The sequence below is a fragment of the Crinia signifera genome, chromosome 2 (genome assembly GCF_055691185.1).
Source record: "Crinia signifera chromosome 2, ASM5569118v1, whole genome shotgun sequence".
Classification (NCBI taxonomy): domain Eukaryota; kingdom Metazoa; phylum Chordata; class Amphibia; order Anura; family Myobatrachidae; genus Crinia; species Crinia signifera.
Window position 1 is genome coordinate 377,871,933 of NC_139218.1, and position 19,318 is coordinate 377,891,250.

Here is a 19,318-nt window from a genome sequence, read left to right on the forward strand (position 1 = left end):
GGTACCTACCCGCAGTGTAGACGGAGGCATCATCTCCAAGCACCAGGACCGCGATCACCCCTGCCGGGACCACCGTTCGCCGCGTTGGGGGCAAGCCCAGCACCAAGCAACCCCAGCCCCCGTCCGGTAGGTGAATGGATGCCGCACACAGGCATCCATTCACCTCCTCCCTGCCTCCGCCGCTGTCTGCACAGTACCCCTCCCCGAACCTCCATGTTAACCGCAGGACGCTGCAGTCCGGAGGTTGGGCTTCCCCATTGATGTAAACGGGACCCAGCTCCTGGGTCGGACCCAGGTCCTAACCATGTTCTGTAAAGAGACACGGGTTGACCCATTTACACCGCTGCTGACCTGGGTTTTTGCGGGGGTGTAAAAGGGGTATAAGTATGTGGACTGCATTCAAAGGACATGTCACCCGCAGTAGGCTTATAGTTTTATAGTCATAAAAAAAGTTTTTTCTTTGTGTATGTGTTGTCAAATACAATAATCTCCCCGCCCATACACTCAACAGACTGCAGTGTACCGCCCATCTCCCAATATCAGTGCTGATTGGACAGCTTCGCCTTCCCGTTTGTAACTACATTTTCTGATCAGCTCTGCAGTATGTTTTAATATGCAATGTCCATGCATTTATAGCATGAATGAGATGCAAGAGCATGGTTTTAGCCAGTGCCAGATTAAGGGCTAAATGGGCCTGGAGCTGAAAATCAAGGGCCTATTATGCGCAATAATAGGGGTTGTGGCCAGCACCAGTGTTTGGGTGGTCTGCTCATGGGTGTGTCTCTATTTGTGTAAATACTTTCAACTAATTATATATGCCTGGAAAAAGCAGGGGGCCGGCATAGGAAAAATGCAGGGAGATATATTGGCGGGTGCCCTCCAAAGGTGCACCCGCAGGATGCCGATATCCTAAGATAGTTGCGGGGTGAGGCGGCACTCCAGTCATAAAAAAAATACTGAAAGTAGACAACATTTCAGCACCTTTTATGTGGTCACCTACGTTTAACACACCATATACCCCTTATACAAATCATTCAACACAATAGTAACCCCCTTATGCTGTACTTGCCTCTTACACATTATGTAACATGGAATGAGCCAAGATTTACACTATGGCACACGGATTGAGTCAAAATTCCTGTTATGCCACACAGATTAAATCAAAATTCACATTTTGCCACATGTATTGAGCCAAAATACACACTATAACAAACAGATTGAGCAATAATGCACAATTTGCTTCATAAACAGGGGCATTGCGTGTCAAAGGTGCGCATTAAAAATGTACACCATAATGCCCATTACATGTTCAGCCACACACCGTAATGTCCATTACGTATTATGCCAAACACCATAATGCCTATTAAAAATTATGCTACATAAGTGCTGCTTACCTATATGCTCTTTGCCAGGGGTTCCATTCTCAGTGTCATGTGGGATTGCATGCTCATTGCCAAGGGGGAATACATGCTTGCGGTAACTGGGGGACAGCCACCGCCGGGCAGAAATGACAGCCATTGAAAGCCGGGCAGTGAGCAGGGGGCTGCCCGGCTGTATTCAGAGCAATGCAGGTCAAGGCTATTCGAAAGAACCAGAAAATGCAGGAATTTACCCACCTGGGCCCTTTTACACCAGCCTAGTCCCTGCATTTTCTGGTGAGAGGAGGAGAGAAAACTACCCCCCCTTTAAACAACCAGCTATATCCAACTGACCCATTTACATGTCGGCTTCAAATGAATTTCAAATGATTTTGGTCCTGTGAAACTGGGCCGTTTGGTTTCAGTGAAATCTGTCCTCAAAAAACATGAACAGTCATGAAATTACAATTAAGAAATGAAAAAGATCGGTTTACCCGCAATATCTCTAGAACCAATGAACCCATATGGACCAGCCTGGTATCAGATGGAAGGCTCAGTGATTTGGGTTAGACTGAGATCAACCTCGAGCTTCTGTGATGCCTTTGGAACTGGGTGGGGGTCGGAATTAGTGGGTCCCAAGTTGGAAAACGTTGGGGAAAACGTTCCAGCTTTGCCTGACGGTATCTCCGGTTCCCTGGCGGCTATAGACGTGGGGCCGGGCTCGTTGGAAAGCCCTGGCCCTCAGCTATAAAATGGGCCTATTTGGAGAGTGGGACTGGAGCTGTAGCTCCATTAGGCCCATTGTTAATCCAGCCCTGGTTTTAGCAGGTGTAGAAGGAGGGGCTGTTATGTGGTGCGATAAGCCTTAGGGCCCTCCCTCTCCACCATGTAGCACTGCCAGTGGGCGTGCACTCACGTCCCTGTGGTGCCTTCTCCATTCCTTTGAAGAAGCTGTTAGTTGATGCAGCAAAAGGCATCAGTTGTCCTATCCAGCCTCTTGTCCGTTTGCTAAATTTATGGAGCTTAGGTAAGGACAGGGCTTCGGCCCTGGAAGGGTTAAGCCTGGGGGCCCCCTTTTATTGGGGGGTCCTCACTCCCCCAGGTACCCCGCCCAGGTCTGACCGGCATGGGGATGATGTGACGGCTGGGGGACCTTGTATAAAAAGTGTCCCCCGGCTTTGGCATTACCTTGCTGGCTGTTAGAGCCCGGTGCTGGTTCTAAAATATGGGGTACCCCTACTCTTTTTAAACCCAGTATTGTTGGAACCAGGACCAGTAAAGAGCGCATACTGGTTTCTTAAATATGGGGGGGGGCATCACTTTTTCCCCCGTCTTTGGAAAACCGGGGCTGGTTATGCTCAGGAGGGGGGACCCTACGCCGTTTTTTTTTATTATTATTGTATTAACACACTTTTTTGGACAGACCATGCACAGATTTCACTGATCTGTGGCAAGAACACGGTTGACCATTAACTGTTAAAACCCTCAATGGTTATCTGTTGCGTAGTCTACATCAATAAATGGTCTGTTGTCATTTCACCATCGATGGTGAACACAGAAGGCCATCCCATCACCTCATTGATAACAGAAGAAGGTTCTGCTGTGCTGCAGGGACGGAGCCGGCTGGGGCAGCAGATAGCCCTGTGCTGCAGCAGACAGCTATAAATGGCACTCAGGTGTATAATTGGAAATACACGGATAACTCTTGAAAGTAACTAACTGAGCTTCTTAGGTTAAATCTGCTTTACCATGGTACAATGTACAGCAGATTCTAGAGGATTGAACTTAAAAGCTTTAGCGCATTGTCATAATAGTCTATTTGCAAGGCAGCACTAGACTCTGGAGCGCCAGCTTTGCGCCCCCCCCCCCGCCGCGATGCCGCCGCATATGTACTTACATATGCGGCTGGCATCGCGATGCGGTGACGGAGGCCCCCCGCGATACCTGTACTGTGGTCTGCGGGGGGTCTCCGTCACCTCCCAGCCGGCTTCTGCTGCTTTCACGCCGGGGACAGCTAAGCAGGCTGTCCCTGGCGCTTCCTCCTCCCCCCTGCAGCCGGAAGGACGTCCGGCTGCGTTGATAGGTAAGCCCAAGGGAGGGGGAGAGGGGGTTCGGCGAGGCGGCGGGGTTGCGGCAACGCGGCGGACCCAAAGGTGGCGATACCCTTCAATGCGGTATCTTTTTTGATACATTGGAAAATGCAGTAAAACTGGGGTTTTACCGCATTTTCCATTTGATAGATCTTGCCCTTAGTCTTATGCGCAATGTTCCCTCTAATTTTACGAAGGCTGTGTGCGGCAAAAGATTTTGGCTGTGCAACTTTGGAAGGAAATTAAAATTTTTGTGCGTCACTTATATATAACTGGAAAATGACATTCAGCATTTGTGTTAACTTTACTTCAAAATGATATTCAACATTTAAACATTCAAAACACAGCAAACAATGTAGTTAATGGGTGAAACACACATTAACTGAGTCCACAACTGCAAAAAGGGACCACTGCTGCTTTGTGCGCTCTATTGTAATGTCTGTGCGCACGCTTGTTGAGTTGTGTGCGCTCGCATGCGCTAATTTTTTAAAGTCATTTTTTTCAAACTCAACCTGTGACATGAAAGGTAGGAGCTGACTGGCTGGCTGTTTTTCTCTCTGCACAAGTTACATCTGCCCCACCTGCAGTACACATGGTTTTGTCCATCTAATAAGGCCCAATGTCACCGCAAATTGTGCGCATGATCAGGGTTACAGAAGCGCCGTTGCTATGGGGTATACACACGGGGAGAAATAGCTCTGATATCGCCCCATGTGTACGGGGCTTAAGTTTGGTTCCATAAATATAAAACTGATGGAAGACATTCTGTATAGAATGCAGCCAAGGAGACAGACATTGGTTATGGTGCCAAGCGCCAGGACCCGTGTTGACAGCAGGTATTTATTGCAGTGACTGGTGACTGCACCCAGGGAGGCTGGCAGGGTCAGAGGGTAAGATACTCCAGTAGTAAGCTGGCAGTGATTATACGGGGGTAGACACTAATAATAGTAGGCAGGAGGACATTGTGTTCGGTGATTTGCATCTTACCACTGACTTTCTGACTGGATTCATTTTAAATAATGAACTGATCTAAAAAATGTTGCGTACATTAGCTAATTGGATCATTGTGAAATGACTCCGTCAGTGACGAATGTGATCCGAGCACCTGGGACATGCTGACATCTATATGTAATGCATGCTGGCTGAGATTGTACCAGGGTGTCTGGGGACTGCGGCACTGAGCAATGTAACAGCATAGTGTTACCTATATACAGTGATGGGGGAAGTTGTGGATTGACTTCACTTGGTCTTCATTGGGCCTGAGTCAGGCTGTAAAGCTGAGTACACACTGGAGCGATATCGGGCCGATAGTGTTAGTCATTTCCGGACTGATCATATTGACACATCGGCCAGATGATACAGTGTATGCCCCGGTATCCGGTCCCTGGGTCAACAACGTCTAGGTCGACAGTCACCAGGTTGACCACTAATGGTTTACAGTGACTAGGTCGACACCTGGAAATGGTCGACAGAAGTTTAATGTCGACATTGTCAACAATCAAAAGGTCGACACAGTTTTTTTTTCACTTTTTTTTGTTTTGACCGACTTGGTTCATAGTTTACAATCCAAGTGGGCATAGAATGAGAATAGAATAGTACACCGAGGGTAGCATGCCATGCAAGTACGCTTATAGGGAGTCCATGTCGTCATAGAAACTTTTTTTTAAAACTGTCGACCTTAAGCTTATGTTGACCTGTCAATGTCGACTTATGGTATGTTGGCAATTTTACAGTGTCGATGTAGTCTCTGTTGAACATTAGTGGTCGACATAGACATTGTCAACCCCGTATATCATAGCTTTATGCCCCAGGTTATTAGCAATATCTTCCTGCACAGCAAAACTGATATTTCATGCAACGCCATGCGGTTAGTATGGAACATCGTTCTGATGTGTACTGAGAATAAGATAAGTACCCTGCCCCCAGCAGCTCCAAAAGGGCGGAAAATGTATGCTATAAAATAATGAACTATAGACCACTTCACACCTTAATAATACATTGTTCCTAAGTAAAAGTATGACGCATCTCCATCAGCCCTCCTTCGGACCTGAGTCACCGCCAGAGCGGTCTCTGAATTCATTTGCTAGCACTAGGACCCGGTGGCTGGCGGCATAAAGCCGAGCGCCAGGCACTAGGACCCAGGGCGGCAGACGTTCAAACGGAGAATCAGGCACTAGGACCCGGGGCTGCACACGCATTCCACTCATTCCAGTGAATGGGGCTGATTGTTGGGGACCGGGACCGTCTTGCCCTCCCTGCGCTGCATGAGGGGACCATGCACAGCCCCCAGGCCGGCTCCTGCCGCCCCTGCACGGAAACTTTCTCCCTGGGACACGCGTGAGAGGTAAAGACTGTGCCTTTTTGTTTGCAGATCAGGCTGCAGACCGCTAGGACTCGTGTGCAGGCTGCTGCTACCCTGGCCGGAGAGAAGCAGCGTGATGTACCAACATGCAGCAGGGGTAACTGGGGGCATCTGGGCATTGCCAACATGGCACCTGGACTTTGAGATTCTTAGCATGTCTGGTCTGGTGCCAGCCCTCCATTCTTTATTATATTAATCTCTATTATTATTTCGCATTTTGCATATGCATGAACTAATATAGGGGGTCATTCAAGTCACATGTATTTTTATTAATTTTTTTGCAGTAAATGTACTACTTATTATCTGTTCTGCAATGCTCCTCTCATAAACCTGGATGACCTTCCTCTATGCATACATACATACATATATATATATGTATGTGTGTGTGTGTGTGTGTGTATATATATATATATATATATATATATATATAATACTTTTACATATGTTAGAGTTCCGCTATCCATCACGCCATCCGGTAACACGTTTACCAGACCTCTGGGATATTCATTATCATTAAAGCCACCATATTTGTCTCTCATTATGCAGAAAGTTGGCAGTATGGAGGTACAGTGGGTCCTGATGTGAATTGCAGATCAGCGCTGTGTCGCGATGGGATGGCTAGGCTGCCGTTACAGCAGAATTTAGAATATTCGTCGCTATGGAGCAGTGGGAACAATTTTGCATTCTGCATTGGGAACTGTCAAATGTCAGGGGACATATAGGTGCATTAACCCTTTTATAAATCTACATTTACCCCCCTGCTCGTTGCAGGCAGACAGAAGCCTATGGAAATACATATGCCGTGTCTTTGTCCTTAACGTGCCGATTAACATTATTTTGTGTGCACCAAAACGCCGTCTCCCAATCTATTGTTCCGCCAATGTTTTCTACACTCGGAAACCTGATCCCGCTCGTGGGCTACAGGAAAATGCAGGGCTTTCTAGTACATTGTGTGCTTGCCAACTGTCAGAAAATTTCCTGACAAGTGGTAAAAATAAGTTACACAGGCCTATTTTACCTGCCCATAAAATAAAAGCAGCACAATACAATATAAATCCCACAATACTGACCACTACGCTGCAAGTAGCATGCACCACAACAAGGATTTTGCATTTGAATAGGGCGACAAGCCCCTTATTTTTGTTCCGTGAATGCCTTTGCTTCTTAGATGCTAATATCATCACTAATTGACACGCTATTTATAATGAGATTTGCCGACGGGACAAAAGCCGTCTCTATAACCCTGCCCTAAGACTTTATTTGGGACAATTATGGAGAGAGAATTGTGTAGATACAAAGGTTTTGTAGGCAGCAGCCAATCAGAAATCTGCTTTCATTTTCTACGTTTTACTAGGAAAATTAAAGTTGGAATCTGATTGGTTCAGACAACACCTGCAATCGTTTTAATAGGTGACTGATGTGAATAGGCCAAACACAGAGGCCTGCATCGGTCCCCATGATATATGTTGCACTTAATGGGAGCGTTCGACTCATGTGATATGCGTTGCGCTTAATGGGAGCGTTCGACTTAACGGTCGACTCATGTCAACCGTATGTTGTGTCCATTTATTGATTATTGACCTTATACCGTGATTCCTTCTCATGGTGGATGACACGCGGATGGTAAAGTCTGAATAAGTTAAAAAAAACACACCTCATGTCGGCCATATGTTGCGTTGATTTATTGCTTATCAACCAGATACCATGGGATAGACTTTCCCCTGCAATATATTAAATATACAGTATAGGTAACACTGCACTCTATAACTGTGAAAGCTCTGGGATTCATTATAATACTGTAAGTCTCAGCATGGGGAATGCTGGCACCTGTGGTTCCCCAACAGCTGGAGGCTGCTTAAAAGTTGCTGTGGTTCCGTGTTGGAAGAGCGATGGAAGTTAGAGGGGCAGTGAGGTAGGGGGCTCAGTATCTATGTTGTGAGTATAGACAGAAGGAAGGAAGAGAGAGACAGGAGGGGTGATAAAAAGGAGGGGCAGGATATGTGAAAGAGGCAGGCAGGGGGGAGAGCGAGAACTTAACACTTTGTTGTTGTGATTCTGCACTGAGCGGCCTGACATAGAAACGCAGGAGAATATATGGAGGCAGATGTACTTAGCCTGGTGAAGTGGAGAGTGAAAACGCACCAGCCAATCAGCTGCGTTTGAAAAACGACAGCTAGGAGTTGATTGGCTGGTGCTTTATCACCTTAGACCAGGCATTTCCAAACTATGGCCCTCCGGCTGTTGTGAAACTACGAGTCCCATCATACCTTGCCACAGTTTTGCTATTAGGGAATGCTAAAAATATGGCAAGGCATGCTGGGATGTGTAGTTTCACAACAGCTGGAGGGCCACAGTTTGGACATGCCTGCCTAGACTTTATCACCGCTTTACCAGGCTTAATACATCTGCCTCTTTGGGTGATATCCCTGCCCTTATGGTTGTGTTTGACTTGTCACATGTACACGTTTATTGGGTATGGGTCATTGCGTCGACTCATATTAGGTAGTCATTGCGTCGACATGTCTTAGGTCGACACATTATAAAGGTCGACATGGCCACCTTTGCTTCTCTCTTACAATATAACTTGCTATAAATTGAACTTTTGTTTCTTTAAATCACTTTGAATGAGATTAAAGTCCACAAATGGAGACACCCAGTGAGTATATTTGTGCCCTGAGGCCTTATATACTGAGACATTGCTGGCTGTGACTCAGGATGTATGGGAAACATCACCTGCCTGTACCTGTGTCCTACAGACAGATATCCATAGGGAGGATAGATCTGCTGTTTGCTGTGTGTACTGGGTTAGTGGTGATCACTTGGACAGTGCGACGGTATTCATTGTAACATGACTAATTGTTGCTTCCTGCCTGCTCATCCTTTGCGCATTGTTATCTCTCACAATATTGTATGGTCGGTGTGGGCAGGACATACGTCCTACATTCTCTTGCTCGGCACTCATGAGCTTTAATAAGGGTGGAATGGCAGACTGTGTTTATGGCAATAGAATATCAGAATATCGAATGGCAAATAACACCGGCCTATTACATCTCACCCCAAGTGCTGCACCATTGCTGACATTGTCTGTATAATATGTTAAAGGGAAATTTGAAAGTTCCTGTGCACACGTTCAATAGTAAATGTAGTAACAAGCAAGTCATCTTTATTGTTTGTATATTGCATTGATGAGGTGCAGCAAGACTGAGGGCCAGATGCTCAAAGCTTCAAAAGTGATAAAATGGAGAGTGATAAACAACCAACCAATCAGCTCCTGCCTGACATTTTCCAAACATAGTCTGTGACATGGCAGGTAGGAGCTGATTGGCTGGCTGTTTATCACTCTTCATTTTATCACTTTTGAAGCTTAGAGCATCTGGCCATGAGACTGCAAGAGGCATTTGTGAGCAGTGTCCGATGCTGTAGTGGAGATTTAGCTTAGTAGAGATAATATTCTACTGTGGTCCCGCGTAGCCAAGACGCAGCAAGAAGGTCAGACATGCCGGGTGCTGACGCAGAGCAGAGGTGCCTTTCCTCACACAACAGGAGCGACCTTGGTTGCACTTGAACTGAACACAGCAGCTGACTTTATCATTACTGCACCCCACTCTCTCTCATCACTTCACTGTACCCCACTCTCTCTCATCACTGCACTGTACTTCACTCTTTTGTCACTGTACCCCACTCTCTCTTCTCTGTACCCCACTCTTTCTTTGATGTATCTCACCTCTTCTGTTCACTGTACACCACTCTTCACTGTACCCCACTCGTTCTTTTATCACTGGCTATAAATAAAGCAGCAATACAATAAATATATAATCGCACCCCACTTTTTGACATCACTGATCTTTTCACTGCACTACCACCTCACTCTCTTTCTACAGTGTCCCACGCTGTCTTTAATGCATCCTATGCTCTCTTCAATGTACCCACTCCGTTGCACCGTACTCTTTTTTTCACAGCACCTCACCCTTATATCACTGCACATCGCTTTTTTCACAGTACCTCACCCTTATATCACTGCACATCGCTTTTATCATTGCACCACACTCTTATATCACTGTGCACTCATATCCTGCAACACGCTATTATCCCTGCACATCATTCTATTATAACCGCACCGCACTCATTATTGCACCAATGTCTTATCTCTGCACCACATTATACTCTCCCTGCACCACACTCTTATCCCTGCACCACACTCTTATCCCTGCACCACACTCTTCTATTACTGCACCATCCTCTTATCCCTGCACCACACTCTTATCCCTGCACCACACTCTTATCCCTGCATCACACTCTTATCCCTGCACCACACTCTTCTATTACTGCACCATCCTCTTTCCCCTGCACCACACTCTTTTCCCTGCACCACACTCTTATCCCTGCACCACACTCTTCTATTACTGCACCATCTTCTTATCCCTGCATCTCACTCTGCGCCACACTCCCTGCACCTCACTTTTCTATCCCTGCACCTCACTCTTATCCATGCACCTCAATCTACTTTCCCTGCATCACACTCTTATCCCTACACCACACTCTTATCCCTGCATCTCACTCTTATCCCTACACCACACTCTTATCCCTGCATCTGACTCTTCTATTACAGCACCATCCTCTTATCCCTGCATCTCACTTAGCGCCACAATCTTATCCCTGCACCTCACTTTTCTATCCCTGCACCTCACTCTTATCCATGCACCTCAATCTATTATCCCTGCAACTCTCTCTACTATAACTGCACCATCCTCTTATCCTTGCATCTCGTTTTCTATCCCTGCACCTCACTTTTCTATCCCTGCACCACACTCTTATCCCTGCACCACACTCTTATCCCTGCACTTCACTCTTATCCCGGCACTTCACTCTTATCCCGGCACCTCACTTTTCTATAACTGCACCTCCTCAATCTTCTATCACTGCACCCCACTCAGCACTGTGCCACTCTCTTATCCCTGCACCACACTCTTATCCCTGTACCACACTACTATCCCTCACCACTCTCTACTTTCACTGCACCACACTTTTATCCCTGCACCCCACTCTAATAACATCATTACCCTCTTATGCTGCACCTCATGCTAATCAATACACCTCCCTCTTCTTTCCCTGTACCACACTGTTATCCCTGCACTCTGCTATCCCTGCACTTCACTCTACTATCCCTGCGCCACACTGTTATCCCTGCACTCTACTATCCCTGCGCCACACTGTTATCCATGCACTTCACTCTACTGTCACTGCACCACACTGTTATCCCTGCACTCTACTATCCCTGCACCACACTGTTATCCCTGCACTTCACTCTACTATCACTGCACCACACTGTTATCCCTGGATCCCACTGTTATCCCTGCACTTCACTCTACTATCCCTGCGCCACACTGTTATCCATGCACTTCACTCTACTGTCACTGCACCACACTGTTATCCCTGCACTCTACTATCTCTGCACCACACTGTTATCCCTGAACTTCACTCTACTATCACTGCACCACACTGTTATCCATGGATCCCACTGTTATCCCTGCACTTCACTCTACTATCACTGTACCACACTGTTATCCCTGCACTCTACTATCACTGCACCACACTGTTATCCCTGGATCCTACTGTTATCCCTGCACTTCACTCTACTATCACTGTACCACACTGTTATCCCTGCACTCTACTATCACTGCACTTCACACTACTATTCCTGCGCCACACTGTTATCCATGCACTTCACTCTACTATCACTGCACCACACTGTTATCCCTGCACTCTACTATCTCTGCACCACACTGTTATCCCTGAACTTCACTCTACTATCACTGCACCACACTGTTATTCCTGATTCCCACTGTTATCCCTGCACTTCACTCTACTATCACTGTACCACACTGTTATCCCTGCACTCTACTATCACTGCACCACACTGTTATCCCTGGATCCCATTTTTATCGCTGCACCTCACTCTTCTATTACTACACCATACTGTTATCCCTGTACCACACTCTTCTATTACTGAACCACACTGTTAACACTGCGCCATGCTCTTATCAAATCACCTCTCTACACCACACTCTTTTATTACAGCACCTCACTCTTATCCTTGTACCACACTGTTATCACTGCACCTCACTGTTATTATTGCACCTCACTCTTATCCTTGTACCACACTGTTATCACTGTGCCTCACTGTTACCACTGCACCCCACTATTATCACTGCGCCCCACTCTTCTATTACAAGACCACACTCTTCATAAATGAATATAAATCCGTGCACTTTTGCCCCGCTCTAGCCCTGCCCCAGACATCTGGAGGGGTGGTGTGACTCCGAGCCTCACCCTGAAGGTGGGGTGGAAGATACTTGCCCGTGCTGCTGTTTATCTGCAAACTGTATATATTTGTGGATTTGGCTGTATCTATTAATACACGTGGCTCCTGGACGCATAGTTAGCGGAGGGACATATAAGGAAGGAGTGATGTGCAGGTCTGCTCTCAGCTCCTTAAATGATAGTGATGGTTTGGATTAGTCAGGGAACTTGCCTTCTGTGGTAGGAAACGTGTTACAATATCTATCAATCATAGATATACTACTTAAGGATAATGACATCTTTCCAAGGTGGCATTAAGAAGTGTATTGTGATGCCAGCTTGTATAAAACCCAGACTCCCACCAGCGGTGTTACCGGTCTGGTCTGTGCAGTGCGTCATTTGTAAACACCCTATTCCCCCCATTACCTGCAGGAGTAGATGTGAACTGAAGTCTTCAGAGACGATTTATAATTGGTGGAAGCCTAAAGTATAATTGATGAGGATTTTCATTGGGCAAAAGACATTTTCCGTCATGAAATGTTTGGGAGGTTGCTGATCATAGGGCACCCGATTGTCCGTGCCCTGCGCTCTTGTTCATTTTATGCATGTTCTAGAGCAGTGGTTCTCAACCGTTCACGTTTTCCAGTTCACCCGGCAGGTGCACTCATTATTCACTGACACATTTTAAAAGATCAACAGGTGGAGCTGATTATTTCACCTGTGATTCTGTGTGGAGACCTGGAAATCGTGCACTGTTGGGGGTCCTTGCGGACTGAGGCTGAGAACCACTGTTCTAGACTTGAAGACTACAGTCTTTTCAGAGAGCATGAATGTAAAACACATGGCACTTTCTATGCACAACGTTTCACATTACCACCGTATTCCAGAGCTTTGTTTAATTAACTCCTGACTGCCAGGCCTGCATGTGTTCTGATCATCTATACTAAGGAATCCAGATGCTTGCATTCATTTTGTAAACTGAAAATAAATAAACTGGCAGTTACTGTTGTGTACATTATCATTGTACTAAGTAAGTTAGGGATGTTGTTGTATAGAGAAGTGTGATTGCAACTCAGCCGTCTTGTATGCTTTGATTTTATATCTGGGCTAGGAGTCCCCGAATTGAAATTTGTATTGGTTGCTATGGGAACACCTCCTATTCCACACAATAAAAATGTGCCATAAATGTCACTTGTTGTTCTAGCGCTCTCTCTAGACCTATCCACACATCAAATTGGAAATGTATCAACCTTGGAGAGAGATAAAGTGGAGTAGTTGCCCGTCAGCATCTGTCATTTCAGACTGTGCTAGATAAATGACAGAAGCTGTCATTATGGAAGCCAAGTGTATTTCTGGGCTGTGCGCAGGGTGCGCTAAGATTCGGTGATGCGTCCTGCCAGACATCGCTGGTTTTCGCATTGTTAATAATCGCATATGCACTAACATATGCAATTAGTAACGCATGCACATCCTACACCAGCATAGCGTGCGGCACTGAATCAGGCCCTTATCCCGTTACTTAGACATGTCTTTACACTCAGTTGGCAGCGACCTCCAGTAATGTCTGCGGATCATGAGAAAAATATTTATCTGCGTTTATTTTTAGTGTCCTGGGAGTTGCTGGAAGCGGTGGCCAGCGCTGTGGCATGTTCTGGGAGTTGCTGGAAGCGGTGACCAGCGCAGTGGCATGTCCTGGGAGTTGCTGGAAGCGGTGACCAGCGCTGTGGCATGTTCTGGGAGTTGCTGGAAGCGGTGACCAGCGATGTGGCATGTCCTGGGAGTTGCTGGAAGCGGTGACCAGCGCTGTGGCCTGTCCTGGGAGTTGCTGGCAGCGGTGACCAGCGCAGTGGCACGTGCTGGGAGTTGCTGGAAGCGGTGACCAGCGCCGTGGCATGTTCTGGGAGTTGCTGGAAGCGGTGACCAGCGATGTGGCATGTCCTGGGAGTTGCTGGAAGCGGTGAACAGCGCTGTGGCATGTCCTGGGAGTTGCTGGAAGCGGTGACCAGCGCAGTGGCATGTTCTGGGAGTTGCTGGAAGCAGTGACCAGCGCCGTGGCATGTTCTGGGAGTTGCTGGAAGCGGTGACCAGCGCTGTGGCATGTCCTGGGAGTTGCTGGAAGGTGTGACCAGCGCTGTGGCATGTCCTGGGAGTTGCTGGAAGCGGTGACCAGCACTGTGGCATGTCCTGGGAGTTGCTGGAAGCGGTGACCAGCGCTGTGGCATGTCCTGGGAGTTGCTGGAAGCGGTGACCAGCGCTGTGGCATGTTCTGGGAGTTGCTGGAAGCGGTGACCAGCGCCGTGGCATGTTCTGGGAGTTGCTGGAAGCGGTGACCAGCGCCGTGGCATGTCCTGGGAGCTGCTGGAAGCAGTGACCAGCGCCGTGGCATGTTCTGGGAGTTGCTGGAAGCGGTGACCAGCGCCGTGGCATGTCCTGGGAGCTGCTGGAAGCGGTGACCAGCGCTGTGGCATGTCCTGGGAGTTGCTGGAAGCGGTGACCAGCGCTGTGGCATGTCCTGGGAGCTGCTGGAAGCGGTGACCAGCGCAGTGGCATGTCCTGGGAGTTGCTGGAAGTGGTGACCAGCGCTGTGGCATGTCCTGGGAGTTGCTGGAAGCGGTGACCAGCGCTGTGGCATGTCCTGGGAGTTGCTGGAAGTGGTGACCAGCGCTGTGGCATGTCCTGGGAGTTGCTGGAAGCGGTGACCAGCACCGTGGCATGTCCTGGGAGTTGCTGGAAGCGGTGACCAGCGCTGTGGCATGTCCTGGGAGTTGCTGGAAGCGGTGACCAGCGCAGTGGCATGTCCTGGGCTCCCAGCTTTATATTCTTGGCGTTCTGCGTTATCACGCCTCAGCAGAAGCGATACCTGCAGGAAACGAGAGCTGAATGGAACATGTTTATGTTTAGTCCGGTGAAATGTTAATGGCTCGGGTTACACGTTGCCTGAGAAGTCCGACAGCGCAGGAAGTGTCAGTGGAAACTGTTATCCCGGCAGAGAGAGACAGTCATAATACGTACAGCAAAGGCAGTGGTTCCAGGCTGCTAGGCCGGCCTGTTGGTCTGCTTACAGGAGCAGATGGGTATACATACCTCGTGGGTATCGACCATCGATGATTTGAAATCATCGACGGTTTATGGCCGATGTTATATACTTTTACATCAATTTGGGAGATCCAGTTAGTTTCCCTACATAGATGGCAAAGAAGATCCAATGCTTTTTTTTTTTCATGGGGCCGGGACACAGAGCATAGCTCCGCCCCTAATAACCAGAAGCCCTGCCCCCAGATTCTGTTCGTCCCATGGGACATTCAGTCAAAGATAATGGACAACCATCGATAGCTAAAACTATCGATGGTTGGTTGCAGAATTGCCATTGATGGCAACCACCGATGGCGACTGCACCGATGGCCATCCTTACTTGTGGGGTCATGTACTAAGCTGGGCAAATGCTCAGCTTTCCCTGTCATAGAAGGATTTAATTTTCACCTTGCTTTTCTATAAATGTTCACAGAAACTTTTCAGTGGAATCTCTTCTGCAGACTATCTGACTTTTTCTGTTGAATTTCTATTGAATTGTACCTTTCTATAGTAACAAAGGAGGCAACTATTTTATTGGCTGAATCAATGACAGTAACGAGGAACTGGTGACATCACTGAGGCGTGAGGCCTATGTGCCTCATGCTTTGACAATGTCCCGGTTACCTATTGCAGCGTTTTACAGCTCCAGTCCTCTAGGACCCCGCAGTCCATGTTTACAGTTCGGTGTAGTTATTACTGGCTGGCACTTGTGATACTGAGGAGATCTGTAAAACATGCACTATTTCGGACTAATTGAGCCGTGAATTCGCCCCAAATCGGCTCATTTTGATGTCACCTCAGGTCCGATGCAGGCCCTGTGCACATCAGACCTTAGCCGTGGTCGGACCTGCTTATGTCACCTGTGCGTAAGCATGGATAGCCTTAAATCTTGCACTTTTGTAGTGGATACACACTATAAGATTATTTGTCCAATCGTTCAATTTGGAACGAAAATCTGATAATGTATGGGAGCAAATGGCAATCAACCATTGGAAAAATGACAATCAAACACTGGCAAACAGACAGAAATGTATGTAAAGACTAATTGGTTAAATCAGAGGTCCCCAAACTCTGTCCACATGGCTAAAGCAGTGATGGCTAACCTTGGAGTGTTGTTGAACTACACATCCCAACATGCCCTGCTACAGTTTTACTATTTGGCCATGCTAAAACTGATGCAGGGCATGCTGGGATGTGTAGTTCAACAACAGCTGTGTGTCAAGGTTAGCCGTCACTGGACTAAAGCCTCGTACATGCCGGGGAAATGCAGTCCCGTGCTTAAGAGTTGTGTGTAAGTGCGGGTCGCTCAGCACACACCGCTGACCCGCAGTGAGCAATCTCGGGTGAGAACACTGGTGATCTGACTAGGCCTTGCCTGTATGCAGCCAGGTACTGGTGCGCCTGTACGGGGCTCCTGGTGCGCCTGTAAGGGCAGCCGGCGGATTGCCTGTACACACAGCATGATGAGCGTTGCACAGCCGACGCGATATATCTGTAAACAATGCCGTTCAAAATGGAATGGCCGATATATCGCCCAGTATGTTCGCTCAACACACACAAGGTCGGGGATACTTTAGAAATCTGGAAAATGGAGGTTTCTAACCCACATCACCCCTCCTGAGCCACAAATATAATATACGTATTGTTTTATAAATTGGACTTCACAAAAAATGATGTAGGGGAAAATAATCCCACTTTATGGGTTACAGATCACATCCAGCTGTTACAGGCAATTAGCACTGATTGGATTGGAATGAATCTCTGTAGCACTGGAATGGTAAATGTCTGCCTGGCGGGAGAAAGCAAAACCGCCATATGTCGTCATTACTTCCACAGTGTCTAGGTCGACAAGCAAAGGTTAACCACTATTGGTCAACGCTCAATAGGTCGACGTGAAAAAAGGTTGACATGAGGTTTTTATGGTTTAAAGAAGAAAAAAAAAACGACTTGTTCAAACTTCACCATCCCAGTGGGCGTAAAGGGAAAATATAATCGTATGCCAAGCGATGGGACATGATACACCTATATGGTTCTCACGTCGACCTGTGTCAGCATAGACAACAAAAACCATGAAACGCACTTGTCAACCTTTTTCATGTTGACCTTTAGATCATATCCACCTTTTTTCATGTATCAGCTTTCATGTCTCAACTTTTTTGACTGTCGACCTTGACACGGTTGACCTAACAACCTATATCCAAATACACTGAGGCCTTCTGAAACCAAAAAGCAGGATGTAGCCGACAAAATGGCCGCTTCATGTCTGTGTAAGGCATACCTCCCAACTGTCGCGCTTTCCGTGAGAACGTCCCGTATTTTGGGGACATTCCCACAACCCGCCCAAGGCCGGCACTGTCCCGCGGCAGGAAGGGGGCTCCCCACTAGGCCACACCCCCAAATTTTCAGACCCACCTCTGATGCGCACTAGCATCTCTGCTCAGTCCTCCCCAAAGTTGGGAGGTGTGGTGTAAGGGGCAGGTCCACATTAAACAGCCACTAAACCTGGATTGTATTCTTACGCAAGTAACGCAACGCATTAGTAGTATTGCTTTGTTGTCTATTAAAAAGTATCAGAAGCTTTCATAATAAAGTTTGAGGTAGGAACTAAAACATTGAAGAAGGGCTGGTTTCCTTCAACGTTTTAGTTCCTACCTAAAACATTGAAGGGATAGCTAACATTTAACACACACACATATATATATATATCTACTGTATATAGATAGATAGATAGATAGATAGATACAATTATACACACACACACACTCTCAGTATGATTATTAGGTACACCTGCACACCTGATTGTTAATGCATGTATTTAATTACCCAATCAGGGGGCTGTATTTTAATGCATAAAAGCCGTCAGACGTGGTCAAGAGGTTTAGTTATTGCTCAGATTATTCATATGAGGTTTACAGGTATCATAGTCTTCCTACATATCCCATTCAGCAAGCACCTGGAATTCCACCTGGCGCTTTGACCCCATTGAAATTTCAACAGGAAACCTAAATGAAAAGCAGCTATTTCGGGTGTGTGCAGTCACTGTGTCTCAGTGACCGTAGTCACCCCCAGCAGCTCTCAGTCTTTCTATTCCTCCCTTTGTTTTGGTCCCTTTCACTAATGCATGTAAAGAATGGTGTGCCACCCTTTTATCTTGCATTTTAAGCTAATATCACAGAACTGGCACCACACAGTCTGGCAGACTCCTACCACAGGAGTCCTTGGGATACAGACAATAACAAAAGCCCTGGAGTACTAACAGAATGGCGGGTGCATGCGGAGGGTTAGCTGTGATTGGCCTTAATTATAAACACAAACAACGTGACAGATATTTCAGTGACTCCGGGTAATGTGTATTATTAGCATCCGTTTATATATAAGCAGCGTACTCCAGCGCACTTTACAACCAGGGCAGTAACAGAACAAGATTGGGTATGAACAGACAGGTAATGCGGTAAAACTGCACTCTATGGCCCTTATACTGGTTCACTCGCAAAGGCAAATTCCTTCTAAAATGGACAAAACCATGTGCACTGCAGGGGGGGGGGGGGCAGATGTAACGTGCAGAGAGAATCAGATTTGGGTGAGTTATTTTGTTTCTGTGCAGGGAAAATACTGACTGCTTTATCTTTACACTGCAATATAGATCTCACTTTGAAGTAAAACCCCACCCAAATCTAATTCTCTCTGCACAAGTTACATCTGCCCCACCTGCAGTGCACATGGTTTTGTCCATTTGCGAGGAATTTTGACTTTGCGAGTGAGCCAGGAAGAGGGCCTATATACAATCATAGAAGTTTGGAACATGACGGCGGAAGAGTACACAAAGTTGGGTAAACTTTAGACGATAATTTGTACCTAGTGCTCACGTTGGTGATGGCAACCAGTGGGATTCCGGCATCGGATAGTGCATAAACATTTTTGAATGCTGGCCGTAATGAGCGATGGCAACTACTAACATTGGTCCTAATTTGATTAGGTTCTGGGTCACTAACCCATGGCGCCCCTGCAGGAACCTCGTGGCACCGGTATCCTGTCGACGGATCTACGATGTCTAGACTGCGCTTAGTTGAATCTGTCTAGTTAGACGCTTATAGATAGTCGAACGTGGCTAGATAGATAGTAACGGAAGTTAGACG

The 19,318-nt window shown here is 47.0% G+C and overlaps 1 protein-coding gene across 2 annotated transcripts in view; it reads left to right on the forward strand.

Annotated features, from left to right (window-relative positions):
- Positions 1-19,318, forward strand: part of AMOTL1 (angiomotin like 1) — a 90,119-nt gene that overhangs the window by 24,779 nt on the left and 46,022 nt on the right. The window contains exon 1 of one of the 2 annotated variants that reach the window (XM_083170101.1): positions 5,512-5,792. The exons of the other annotated variant lie outside the window; for it this stretch is intronic. The gene's annotated coding sequence lies outside the window, so the exon portion shown is untranslated. Of the gene's footprint in view, positions 1-5,511; positions 5,793-19,318 lie in introns of those variants that run through there. 2 annotated transcript variants of the gene reach the window in all.